Here is a 13,965-nt window from a genome sequence, read left to right on the forward strand (position 1 = left end):
GGAGGGCTAAGGTCCATAGTGTTGCCAAGAGTCAAACATGACTGAAGTAACTTAGCATGCACACAAGGAAAGAAAAAAGAAAGAAAATAATCTAGAAGTTCAGCCTCTGATCTTCTTGGAATTTTACAAATAATATAGTGTAATCAATGGAAAAACAGGGAACCCTTGCTGTGCACAACGCAGGGACTTTCATTTGATATGCATTCTTAACAAGATACAATTATTTCACCTGGCCAGCACCTATGTTGTACACAGAGTAAGCAAGCATAATAGATTTGATGCTATTGTGAGGAACCTTGACTCAAATTTTATTTTTATTTCACTCTACAGCCTAGAGAGGTAACAGAGTCACCACTTCAGAGAACTGCAAAGAAAAATTAGATTTGCGTAATTTGCTTACAACTTTCCTTCCTTCTCTTTTACTGTTTACTGTCCCTATCTATACATATTTGTGTGTGCACACATGTGCACTTGTACTCAAATACCTTCTTGCTTATGATAATTATATATGTACAGCAAGTTGTTTTAGTCCATATTGGGCTGCCATAAAAGAATTCAGTGTGGCTTCCTTCATAGCTCAGTCGGTAAAGCATCTGTCTCCAATGTAGGAGACCTGGGTTCAATTCCTGGATTGGGAAGATCCCCTGGAGAAGAAAATGGCAACCCACTCCAGTATTCTTGCTTGGAGAATCCCATGGACAAAGGAGCCTGGCAGGCTACAGTCCATGGGGTCACAAGAGTTGGACACAACTTAGTGACTAAACCACCACCACCACCAAAATAATACAGTACTAGGTGACTTAGAAAAACAGAAATTTATTTTCTCACATTTCTAGAGGCCAAAAGTACAAGTTAAATGTGCTAGAATGGTCAGTTTCTGGTAATAGAGCTCTTCTTGAATTATGAATGGCCACTTTCTCTCTGTGTCCTTATCTGATAGAGAGATAAAAGGAGAGAGAGAGAGATCTCTGATATGTCTTGAAAGGGCACAGATCTCATAATGAAGGCCTCACTTCTATGATCTCAACTATACCTAATTATATCTTAAACTCCTTATCTCCAAAAAACATCACACTGAGGGTTAGGGCTTCAAAATATGAATCTTAGAGGGACACAATTTAGTTCATAGTACATGTAGTGTTAAAATTTAAGTTTCTAATTAAAATAAGTAAGATAACCCTTTCATTTATCACTTGTCAATTTAAATTTGTTAGCTCTCCAGGGTATCTTTTTTTTTTTTTTTTAACAGAACATACATTTTTAACAGGATTAAATTTATCTGTTTTTAATAGATTATCTAGAAGACACTGCACCTGAGTTTCACTTAGAGTATGTGCTTCCATTATTACCTATACTCTTAAAACATAATTTTTGTTGGTTTCTGTCTGGATAGTCCATAGATAATGACAGATGTGGCCTAATTCCCATATAAATTGCCAGTTCTGGCTTTGTCTAATTTTATATACTCAGGTGAAATGCTGATCAGGATTAATTTCCCAGAGGCATTTTCAAATTTATAAAGTATATGCAAAATCACAAAGAAAACAGAGATTGCTCAGTGAAGACTAAGATTACTGCCGGTGCAGTGCCTTCATTATTTCTCATTTCTGAAAGAATAGCTGGATTTAAAAAAGTTAATTTTTTTATCACCACTTTTTGTAATGTTACTTATTTCACTTTATCTCATTCATTATATTTAACATATGATAACTATCATTATTTTAATCTTGACTTTGAACTTTAAATTCCATACAGAAAAATGGAGATTTTTTAAATCATTTCCATACAGATATAACTTATACACTGTGGAAGTCTCCTATGTTTTAGCAGCTATGTAACAGACACAAAATACATGAGCATGAACAATTCCAGGTCATTTCTTCAATCAGTTAAGACTCTGGGACTATCTTTCTCTAAAAGTTGGAAGCAAACATGAAAGTCAAGTTTTTATGCTCCAGTGTTCATGTATAAGACACAGAAATCTTATTTAAAATCTTATTCAAAAAAGTTGATTAATTGAAAACAAAGGAAATTGAATTCCTCTCAATTTTGAATAGCATAAATAATTATTTATAATTATTTAAGGTTTTAAGTATTACCATAAAATTAACAATTTGGAGGTGAGACTACACTGAGCAAACAGAGAAATTAATTCATTCAGATCTAATGTCAATGCAAGGCATAGTATTATGAGAAATTTACTAAACATAAAAAAATTAGTAGTTATTTGAAACTTTTCATAAATTTATAGCTAAGTTTAAATTTAGACTTTTCAGGTGGCTCAGTGTTAAAAAATCCACCTGCCCATGCAGGAGACATAAAAGACATGGGTTCAATCCCTGGGTTGGGAAGATTCCCCTGGAGGAGGAAATGGAAATCCCCTCCAATATTCTTATCTGAATACATGGAGAGAGGCATTTGGTGGGCCATAGTCCATGGGGATGCAGAGAGTTGGACACTGCTGAGCAAATGAACACACACACACAAATATAAATGTATTTAGAACAAATGAATAATTTCCTATGAAAAAACTAAAACATTATGTAGTGACCCTTGCCCAAATCACAACACAAAAATACAAAGAAAAAAACTGTAACATAAAAGCAAAAGACAAAAAAGAATGAATTTAACAGATTCGGTTCTAGAAGAAAATCTAAACCACAAAAAAGCTTAGTAAGAAATATTATCTTGTTGACTATAACAGGAGAGAAGTACAATATTACAGAAGACAAAAGGAGATACAGGTCTAGAAAGTAAACAATAATGCCTGGAAACATTACAGCAATAATGAATATGAGTTAGCAAAAGGAGAACTACTCTCCACAATCTTAAAACACTTTAAAATACCTAGGAAAATACAAGGCTCATGAAATCTCTTTCTAAAATGGAAATATTACACATATTATTCTTTAAGGGCAAAGCACTATGTGGAAGAAATTGAATACCCAGAAAAAGTATATTCAATAGAGGATATATTGTTAAACTATACAATCAGGGAGAGGAACGATGGTGTAATTTAGGAGGAGAAGGGTTAAATATGGCAATCTCTGAGAACAGATAAAAAGGCTTGCATTTATGGTAATGTTTTTAAGTTTGTAAAGAGAACAGGAATCTGTGAGAAATTATACAGGATTCCTCCAGTTATCTCATAGAACAGAAATGGCACAGTTTTCTTTTGAAAGTACAGTTGTGGTTTCTATTACTGGGTACTGTCTTTGGAATAGTGCTTGAGAAATGAGTGAAGAAAGGTATGGGGTAAAATAAATGATTGATAAATATTTCTGAGGTAACTGTCTAGTTTGAAATCTGGAAATTTCAGTGATGACCTTCTAGTTAAATGATTTTCTTCACTTGTATATAGTAACACAGATCTAAGATAGCAACAATTATCTGCATTTTCTTTTTCATACTTTTTTTCTCTTTTTCTGGGTCAGAGCAGCATGAAAGCTGATTAGGAAGCTAGCCAAAGAATGTATATGTGTAGTATAGAATGTGGGACTTCTGTAGTGGCTCAGTGGTAAGGAATCTGCCTGCCAGTGCAGAAGACATGAGTTCAGTCTCTGGGTGCGGAAGATCCCCTTAGGGAAAGAAATGGCAATGCACTCCAGTATTCTTGCCTGGAAAATTCCATGGACAGAGGATCCTGGAGGGCTACAGTCCATTGGTTGACAAGAGTCAGATAGGACTTAATGACTAAACCAGCAGCACCAATTTAGAATGCAAATAGAATGGGAGTCTAGCAGATTTATATTATTAGAAACATTGAAGGATCAAAGGAGCATAATTTTATGAAGTCTAGAATCTGACTGGGAGTGAGAAGAAGATTCTCAAAAAGTTATAAGGTTGTGGCAAGTGTTGGATTTTAATGTTTATATGGTGAAGTAGCCTTTGAGAAGGAGAGTATTTAGGTCAGTGTCTCCCAATCTGTGATCAGGAGAGCTAGAGTCAGAATTGCTTGTAATTTTTGTAACTATGTTCCAGGGTCCTGTTTCAGACCAAGTGAAATTCTGAGCATGTGGGGATCCCCACTGTTAACATTAATCCAAGATTATTATTTGTAAACCATACATGAAAAATCACTGATAAGCTATGACTAGTAAAGGCATAGAAGATACTGAGATGAAGTTAATTGGAGTTTGAACATTATAAAATAGTGAAGACGAGATTCTTAAACTAAAATTTTAGACAGTAGTGATAAAAATGTTGGAATGAAAAGAAAAATTATAAATGCAGTAATTACCTTCTTATTCCATTAAATATGTGAGTATGGCCATACACATGCCTTTCCTTGCTAATTTTTGATGATATAGTTTATCGAGGTGACATGACTGGATTAAACAACCTGAGAACACTGGAAACCAATGAATCAGATAGCAAATGTAAAAGCTCAACGACAAGGGCTGAACTCTACAGAGCATCCACTGTTTCATTCAATAGGTATGTCTAGTTCATGATTAATGTCACAGCCTTTGATATATAAGAATGTTCACTACTCCAGAACACCCATAAATCTCAATTCATCATTCTATCATCATTGCCCCATAAGTGGTAAGATGAAAAGTTTAGCATGGTATTGAACTTTTATTCAAAATTTAAAGGAGGTAAAATAAATATTGAGAATGAATGACGTGAGGCCTATTTGTACTTCTGGAGCAACACAGCAGAAAACAGAGATTCTAGAACTAGTTGCTATTATGAGCCCTCTGGTAAGACCGATAGGTATTCTGAATACACCATGACAAAATCCAGACTTATTTCATACTCCATTTACTGTTGTGAAGATATGCATTATTTGGTTCTTTTCTTACACAGAATTAGATCAGGAATATGAAAGACTAAAATTCAAGTTTGGCAGCCATGACTTCATCTGGAAGGCAAACCAAAATTCAGAAATTCAAAGGCAGAAGCATTTAACTTTCAAATGAGGTACCAGTTACTGTTAGCATGACCTTTCATTTTCAGTTCTCTCTGGTGTGGAAGGAAGTGTATCTACTGTGGAAGAGGTTTTGCATAAAGGAAACATAAGGTTTGCTTGATTATTTGGAACAGAGAGTATGTATTTATAAGGAATTAAACAAACAGAAAATAATCAAAATCACATATCTATGGAATTCAAAGACCTTGGATAGTACCTAATGAAAGGTATGCTTTAAATATTAATGTCAGCTTCAGAGAGCTTTTCTTTTTCCTCTTTTAATTTCTCAGTATGCGAGCTTTCCAGACAGAAAACATAGACTGAAACAATTAGTTAATTGATCTCACTCAATTTGGTTACACTTACTAATAGGAGGATTCCATTATGTTCAAGAATTTTGGATTACACTAGACTCCAATAAAAAATATCTTATTTCAGCCTGTGTGGGTATGTTTGTATTTGTGAGAGACAGAGAGATAGAAAGAAGAGGAGGGAAGAGAGGAGAAAACAGGGAAGTAGAAAATATAGGCATGCATCTGGTATATGCATACAGTATTACCTGTCCAAAGTCTGTGACTTCTTGTACTATTGGGTACCTTGGTCATAGGCTTACTGAAATAAAGGAGGTCAGGCACTGAGAGTTAAATTTGCTGAAGCTATTTCAAATCCCTGGATAGTTTCTTTGACATATCTACTTTCTGAGACTAGCCTTAGCTGTGATGCTTCCCTTGTGGCTCAGCTAGTAAAGAATCCGCCTGCATTGCAGGAGACCTGAGTTTAATCCCTGGGCTGGGAAGATCCCCTGGAGATGGGAAAGGCTACCCACACCAGTATTCTGGCCTAGAGAATTCCATGGACTGTATAGTCCATGGGGTCACAAAGAGTTGGACACGACTGAGTGACTTTCACTTAGCTATGATATTGTATCCATAAACTGTTGCAGTGCCCTTTGCTATGTATAGAAATATCAAGTGATTAATACATAACCCAAAATGTCATAATAATTTGATGAGTTCAGTCGCTTAGTTGTGTCTGACTCTTTGTGACCCCATGGACTGCAGCGTGCCAAGGCTTCCCTGACCACCACCAACTCCAAGAGCTTGCTCAAACTCATGTCCACCAAATCAGTGATACCATCTCATCCTCTGTCATCCTCTTCTCCTCCTACCTTCAATTTTTCTCAGCATCAGGGTCTTTTCCAGTGAGTCAGTTCTTCACATCAGGTGGCAGAGTGGATATTCAGGACTGATTTCCTTTAGGATGGACTGGTTGGATCTCCTTTTAGTCCAAGGGGCTCTCAAGGGTCTTCTCCAACACCACAGTTCAAAGGTATCAATTCTTTGGTGCTCAGCTTTCTTTATAGTCCAACTCTCACATCCATACATGACTACTGGAAAAACCATAGCTTTGACAAGATTGACTTTTGTTGGCAAAGTAATGTCTCTGCTCTTCAATATGCTGTCTAGGCTGGTCATAGCTTTTCTTCCAAGGAACAAGCATCTTTTAATTTCATGATTTCAGTAATAATATTTTAATTAGTTTATGTTTGATTAGTTTATAAATTTACACTTAAATGAAAATTTACTAAGATGCTCTTTGACTTAGAGTTAATAAAGACAGGAAAATCTAGTTACAATGTATAAAGAACAAAGTAAAATATTGAAAAAATTGCTACTGCTAGCATTAACTGCTATGTATTTGCTAACCTAAGTCTATACACTATGAATTTCCTTAACCCAAAACATGAAATCAATTAAATAAATGGATCTTGGATCACAATATTATAGCATAAAATACTCCACAAAATATTTTTGAGAAGAACAGGCACATTCAGATAGTACATCCATAGTCAGCATGATATTTTGAATGTTGTTGAATATAAAGAAGCATGGTTTTCTTTATATTGTTAAAATAACTTAAAAGTCATAGAAATAATACCACTAAAACCTATAGTAAATCAGGTTTTCAGTAACCTGGAACAAATTATGCAGCTACAGCTATATTGTTTTTCAATTATTAGTGGGTAAAATACTATGGCAAGAAGCCCTCCTGAACCATGCTGGATACCCAGCTGATACTCTAGCAAACTCTTCAGTTCAGTCAGTTCAGTTTAGTTGCTCAGTCGTGTCCGACTCTTTGTGAACCCATGAATTGCAGCATGCCAGGCCTCCCTGTCCATCACCATCTCCCGGAGTTCACTCAAACCCTTAGTTCCTGGGGTATCTAGCTGATTGAGGATCTTGCTCTAGATGAAAGCCCAGGATCTATTCTGATGGGTTGCTGTCACACAAATTTTTAGAGATTCTGATCATTGCATCTGTCCTAAACTATCAGCATGTGTGCTATCCAGTTATGTGAAGATGATATAGCCATAGAGAGCCACGAAGGAAGAAAGCAGAACATGTTTATGTATTTATTTATTTTTTAATTTATCAGTTCAGTTCAGTTCAGTTGCTCAGTCGTGTCTGACTCTGCAACCTCATGAATCGCAACACGCCAGGCCTCCCTGTCCATCGCCGACTCCCGGAGTTTACTCAGACTCACGTCCATTGAGTCAGTGATGCCATCCAGCCATCTCATCCTCTGTTGTCCCCTTCTCCTCCTGTCTCCCAATCCCTCCCAGCATCAGAGGCTTTTCCAGTGAGTCAGCTCTTCACATGAGGTGGCTAAAGTATTGGAGTTTCAGCTTCAGCATCAGTCCTTCCAATGAACACCCAAGACTGATCTCCTTTAGAATGGGCTGGTTGGATCTCCTTGCAGTCCAAGGGACTCACAAGAGTCTTCTCCAACACCAGTTCAAAATCATCAATTCTTTTTAACTTATATCAATGTCTAAATCCATAGTTTTGCAAAACTTATCTGGATCACATACATCAATGTTGATAAGGTGTTTGAACTAAAATAGTATCAAAACCATACACTTAACAATTGCAGTGAAATATATTTAAAAAGAGAAAGGCAACAAGATAGCTCAGGACTTCACATTTGCCTTGAGTACCTACTGATGATTTGGCCTTTCTTTTTAGACAGATGCTGGTTAGTCTCTCTGCTGGCTGTCAGATGGAAGAAGGGAAAACAGAGGTGATAGGTGGGCCTGCACACAGAGGGCATGTCTTGGGACCCATTATTGCTTAGATGACATTAGTGCAGGAGAGAAAGGAAACCTCTGCAAGCATGCCTGGACCTCATCTTACATAGAGGCCATAGCGAGTAGAGCCACAATAGTATGGAAAGGAAGGAAGCAGATAGAGAGCCACCTCCATGCACATGGTATTCAGCACACTTTGATTCTGTCACAGATAAAGGACCATCCTGCAAACACTCAGCTTAGTATTAGTGTACTCTTTGTAGACTTTTTTATGATGGCATTCTGAATGGTGTGAGGTGACATCTCATTGTAGTTCTGACTTGTATTTCTCTAATAATTAGTGATGTGGAGGATTTTTTCATGTGCCTCTTAGCATTCTGTATGTCTTCTTTGGAGAAATATCTATTTAGAACTTCACCACCATTTTTTCTTTTCTTTTTTTTTGGTATTGAGTTGCATGAGCTGTTCGTATATTTTGGAGAATAATTCCTTGTCAGTTGCAAATATTTTCTCACATTCTGTGTGTTGTCTTTATGTTGTGTTCATGGTTTCCTTTGCTGTGCTAACATCTTTAAGTTTAATTAGGTTCCATTTGTTTATTTTTTTTTTTTCATTTTTATTACTCTAGGTGTTAGTCACTCAGTTCTGTCCAACTCTTTGCAACCCCATGAACTGTAGCCCACCAAACTCTGCTGTCCATGGAATTCTCCAGGAGATTCTTTGAAGGAAATTTACTCTACCTTCATATATTTCAAAAGTATTGTTGTAACTTTTAATTCATATAAGCCCTGATAATATGAGGAATTTTAAACTGATGTTTTCATGCTACTTGGTTTCATTATCATGCTCATTTTGTCCTGCTCAACTATGTCATATATTTAAACCATCTGCTACTTTTCTGATTGTCCCCGATTATAGATTTTTAGCCAGATTTTGTCATTAGTTTAAAGTTTTATATTTTGTTACTTGTCTCCTTTTCCTTCAGTTCACTTCAAGGTTAATAGTCTATCCTACAAAGTACATTTAGCACCCAAACAGACTTCCAACACATGAATTTATCAGTCCCTTAACATTTTCCGCTCCCAAGACCTTTACCTTGACTCTAATTCAACTGCTAGTTTTGATAATTATGTATAATTGCTGCAATTCTGAACTCCTGAAATCAAACATCTCACTCTCTCACCCAGATTCATCCTTGCACTCTTACATGTGGCTGCCCATTACATCTGTTTTGCCATCTTATCAAGAATTGTATCCTATTACTTCTCCACATTTATTAGCCTCCTACCAAAATCATCACTACTATATTTTCTATTTTCCCTATTTTGTTAATTTCTATGGTGCATCATTTTAATCATTCTCTTGCAAACATCATCAAATTCGTTTTCTGATTTACATTTCTATTACATACTGCCAATAAAATTGCAATTTTGTGAAAGTCTAATTATTGGCTTCTCAACTTTTCAACCTATCTTTTTTAAAATTTTATTTTTATTTTATTTTACTTTACCATACTGTACTGGTTTTGCCATACATCAACATGAATCCACCATGGGTGTACACGTGTTTCCAATCCTGAACCCCCCTCCTTCCCCATACCATCTCTCTGGGTCATTCCAGTGCACCAGCCCCACGCATCCTGTATCCTGCATCGAACCTAGACTGGTGATTCATTTCTTTATATGATATTATATATGTTTCAATGCCATTCTCCCAAATCATCCCACCCTCTCCCTCTCCCACAGAGTCCAAAAGACATCCTTAGGTAGGCTGGTGGCATCTTATTTTGCCTGAATCATTCTGTATTAATTTGGATAGAGTGCCTACATAAAATATTCTCTAATTTCCTAAGTAACCTATTTCACCATATCATCTTATTCAAAGCAGCATGAGAGAGAAATAGGAATATCTTGTCAGGGACATCATTCACTTTTGCAAGTATATCACACTGGAATGTAATCTCCTGGTAACACTGCTTCATAGTCTTTGTATCCTATATCTTTGTACTTACCTATTCCTATCAGTGTTTGTCTCACATGTTTGAAAACTTATTCCTTGACTTCATGTTTTCTCTAAGATAATAAGCAAAATATAGATAATTTTTCAACTTTTTCATAAATAAGATGCCTGAAACAGTTTTATATATCTTTGTCACCAATTTTCACCTTCTATGCCCTCTGATAAGAAGGAATATCAACTATCACTCCATGGAAACTATTCTTGTCTAAGTTATAAAAAGCACACATGCTGTTGATTCCAATGAATACTTGGAACTTATCACATCTGACCTCTCTAAAGCATTTGACCTTGTTGATTTTGCAGTTATCATTAAAATGTATTTTGCAGCAAGGAGTTTATTCACTAAATTTGTCAACATGTGTGTCTAGTAGTAAGATGTTTTTTACATTGACTTGTAGGTGTCATACTCTTACTATCGTCTCAATGCTCTGAAAACTCTTGGATTTATTATTAGATTCTCTTCTGTTACTCATTGATAATATAGGTTTTTTTCCCCTTGGATCTTTTGTTCTTACCACATATATTTTCCTGGTAAACCTATTTCAGTACCTTCATTTGTTAATCTTATCCAGCCCAAATACACTCAAGGGATTCAGTACATTCACATTGGTAATAATTGATTAGAAAGACATTATGTTTTTACTAGAGACAAGCCACTACTTTAAAAAAATCTTGAGAGATATTGATATATAAAATGTACAAATTGAAAGTGATACCCTCAATGGGACTGTGAATAACTTTTATTTCTTTATTCTAAACCAGAAGTCTATACATTAAAAAAAATCCTATTGGATGTATTAGCTTGGAATTTCCTCTGATACTTCAAACTTATCTTGTAAAATACCAAAATAATTACTTCTCATTCCTTTTATATTAGCCAGGATAATAAACAATTTAGTGGCTACAATAAACACCTTCTCCTCTAATTTGCACAATAAAGATTAATACATTGTGATTCAGTCACTCAGTCCTGTCTGACTCTTTGTGACCCTATGGACTGCAGCATGCCAAGATTCCCTGTCCTGCAGTATCTTCCAGACTTTGCTCAAACTTATGTCCATTCAGTCAATGATGTCGTCCAACAGTCTTATGCTCTGTTGCCCACTTCTCTTCCTGCCTTCAGTATTCACCAGCATCAGAGTCTTTGCCAATGAGTTGGCTCCTTGCATCAGATGGCCAAAGTATTGAGGTTCAGCTTCAGCATCAGTACTTCCAATGAATATTCAGGTTGATTTCCTTTAGAATTGACTGGTTTGATCTCCTTGCTGTCCAAGGGACCCTCAAAAGACTTCTCCAGCACCACAATTTGAAAGCATCAATTCTTTGGTGCTCAGCCTTCTTTATGGTCCAACACTCACATACATACATGACTACTAAAAAAACCATAGCTTTGACTATATGGACCTTTGTAGGCAAAGTGATGGCTCTGTTTTTAACTTGCTTTCAAGGTTTGTCATAGCTTTTCTTCCATGGAGCAAGAGTTTCTTTAATGTCTTAGCTGCTGTCCCCATCCACAGTGATTTTGGAGCCCAAGAAAATAAAGTCTGTTACTGTTTTCATTTTTTTCCCATCTATTTGACATGAAGTGATGGTACCAGATCCCATGGTCTTAGTTTTAAGCCAGGTTTTTCACTCTCCTTTCACTTTCATCAAGGGGTTCTTTAGTTCCTCCTTACTTTCTGCCATTAGGATGGTGTCATCTGCATATCTGATGTTACTGACATTTTTCCCAGTAATCTTGATTCAAGCTTATGATTCATTTAGCCCTACGTTTCACATTAGGTACTCACCATTTATGCTAAAAAAGCAGGGTGACAATACAGATCCTTAACATATACATTTCCCAATTTTGAACCAGTCTCACGCTCCATGTAAGATTCTAAGTGTTGCTTCTTAATCTACATATAGGTTTCTCAGGAGGCAGGTTATGTGGTTTGGTGTTCCCATCTAAGAATTTTCCAGTTTGTTGTGAGTCACAGTTAAAGTCTTTAGATGTTTTTCTGAAATTCCTTTGTTTTTCCTATGATCCAACAGTTGTTGGCAATTTGATCTCTGGTCCCTCTGACTTTTCTAAATCCAGCTTGAACATCTGGATGTTTTCAGTTCACCTACTGTTGAAGTCTAGCTTGAAAGATTTTGAGCATTGTCTTACTAGCATTTGAAATGACTGCAATTGTGCAGTAGTTTGAATATTCTTTGACATTTCCCTTCTTTGGGATTGGAATATAAACTGACATTTTCCAGTCCTATGGACACTGCTGAGTTTTCCAAATGTCCTGGCGTATTGAGTGCAACACAGTAACAGCTTCATCTTTTTGTATTTGAAATAGCTCAGCTGGAATTCCATCACCTCCACTACCTTTGTTTGTAGTAATGCTCCTAAGGCTCAGTTGACTTCACACAGATGAGTAATCATTTCGTCGTGGTTATCTGGGTTATTGAGACCTTTTTTGTACAGCTCTTTTTTGTATTCTTGCCACCTCTTCTTAATATCTTCTTTTTCTGTTAAGTCCATACCATTTCTGTCCTTTATTGTGTCCATCTTTGCATGAAATTTTTCCCTGGTATCTCTAATTTTCTTGATAGCATCTCTAGTCTTGCCCATTCTATTGTTTTCCTGTATTTCTTTGCATTGTTCACTTAAGAAGGCTTTCTTATCTCTCCTTACTATTCTTTGGAGTTCTGAATTCCAATAGGTCTGATTCTGAATTTATCTTTTCTTTTCTCTTTTGCCTTTCACTTCTCTTCTTTTCTCAGCTATTTGTAAGGCCTTCTACAACAACCAATTTGCTTTCTCACAATTCTTTTTCTTGGGGATTATTTGGTCACCACCTCCTGTACAATATTATAAACTTCCATCCATAGATCTTCAGGCACTCTGTGTGTCAGATCTAATCCCTTAAATCTATCTGTCATTTCCACTGTATAATCATAAGGGATTTGATTTAGGTCATTCATGAATGACCTAAGGTTTTCCCTACTTTCTTCAATTTAAGTCTGAGTTTTGCAACAAGAAGCTCATGAACTGAGCTGCAGTCAGGTCCAGGAATTGTTTTTTTCTGACCATTTAGAGCTTCTTCATCTGAGGCTGCAAAGAATATAAACTATCTGATTTCAGTTATTGATCAGCTGGTGATGTCCATATCTAGAGTTCTCTCTTGTGTTGTTGGAAGAGTGTGTTTGCTATGACCCGTGCATTCTCTTGGCAAAACTCTATTAGTCTTTGCCCTGTTTCATTTTGTACTCCTAGATCAAACTTACCTGCTATTGCAGGCATCTCTTGACCTTCTACTTTTGCATTTCATTACCCTATGATGAAATAACTTTTTTTTTTTTTTTTTGGTGTTAGTTCTAGAAGGTTTTGTAGGTCTTCATGGAACCATTAACCTTCAGCTTGTTCTGCATTAGTGGTTGGGTCATAGACTTGGATTACTGTGGTGTTGAATGGTTTGCCTTGGAAAGAACCGTGATAATTTTGTCCTTTTTGGGACTGCACCCAAGTACTGCATTTTGGACTCTTTCATTGATTATGAAGCCTTCTCCATTTCTTCTAAGGGACTCTTGCCCACAATAGTATATGTAAGGGTCCTATGAATTAAATTCATCCATTCCCATTCATTTTAGTTCACTGATTCTTAAAATGTCAGTGTTCACTCTTGCCGTCTTCTGTTTGACTACTTCCAATTTAACCTGGTTCATGGCCCTAATGTTCCAGGTTCTTATGCAATATTGTTCTTTACAACATCAGACTTTACTTTCATCACCAGACACATCCATAACTGGGCCTTGTTTCTGCTTTGGCTCAGCCTCTTCATTCCTTTTGGGATTACTTCTCCATTCTTAGCCAACTGCATATTGGACACTGACCAACCTGAAGGCTCATCTTTCATTGTTGTATCTTTTTGCCTCTTCATCCTGTTCATGGAGTTCTCAAAGCAAGAAT

This window comes from Oryx dammah, unplaced genomic scaffold, assembly GCF_014754425.2.
Source record: "Oryx dammah isolate SB20612 unplaced genomic scaffold, SCBI_Odam_1.1 HiC_scaffold_11203, whole genome shotgun sequence".
Classification (NCBI taxonomy): Eukaryota; Metazoa; Chordata; class Mammalia; order Artiodactyla; family Bovidae; genus Oryx; species Oryx dammah.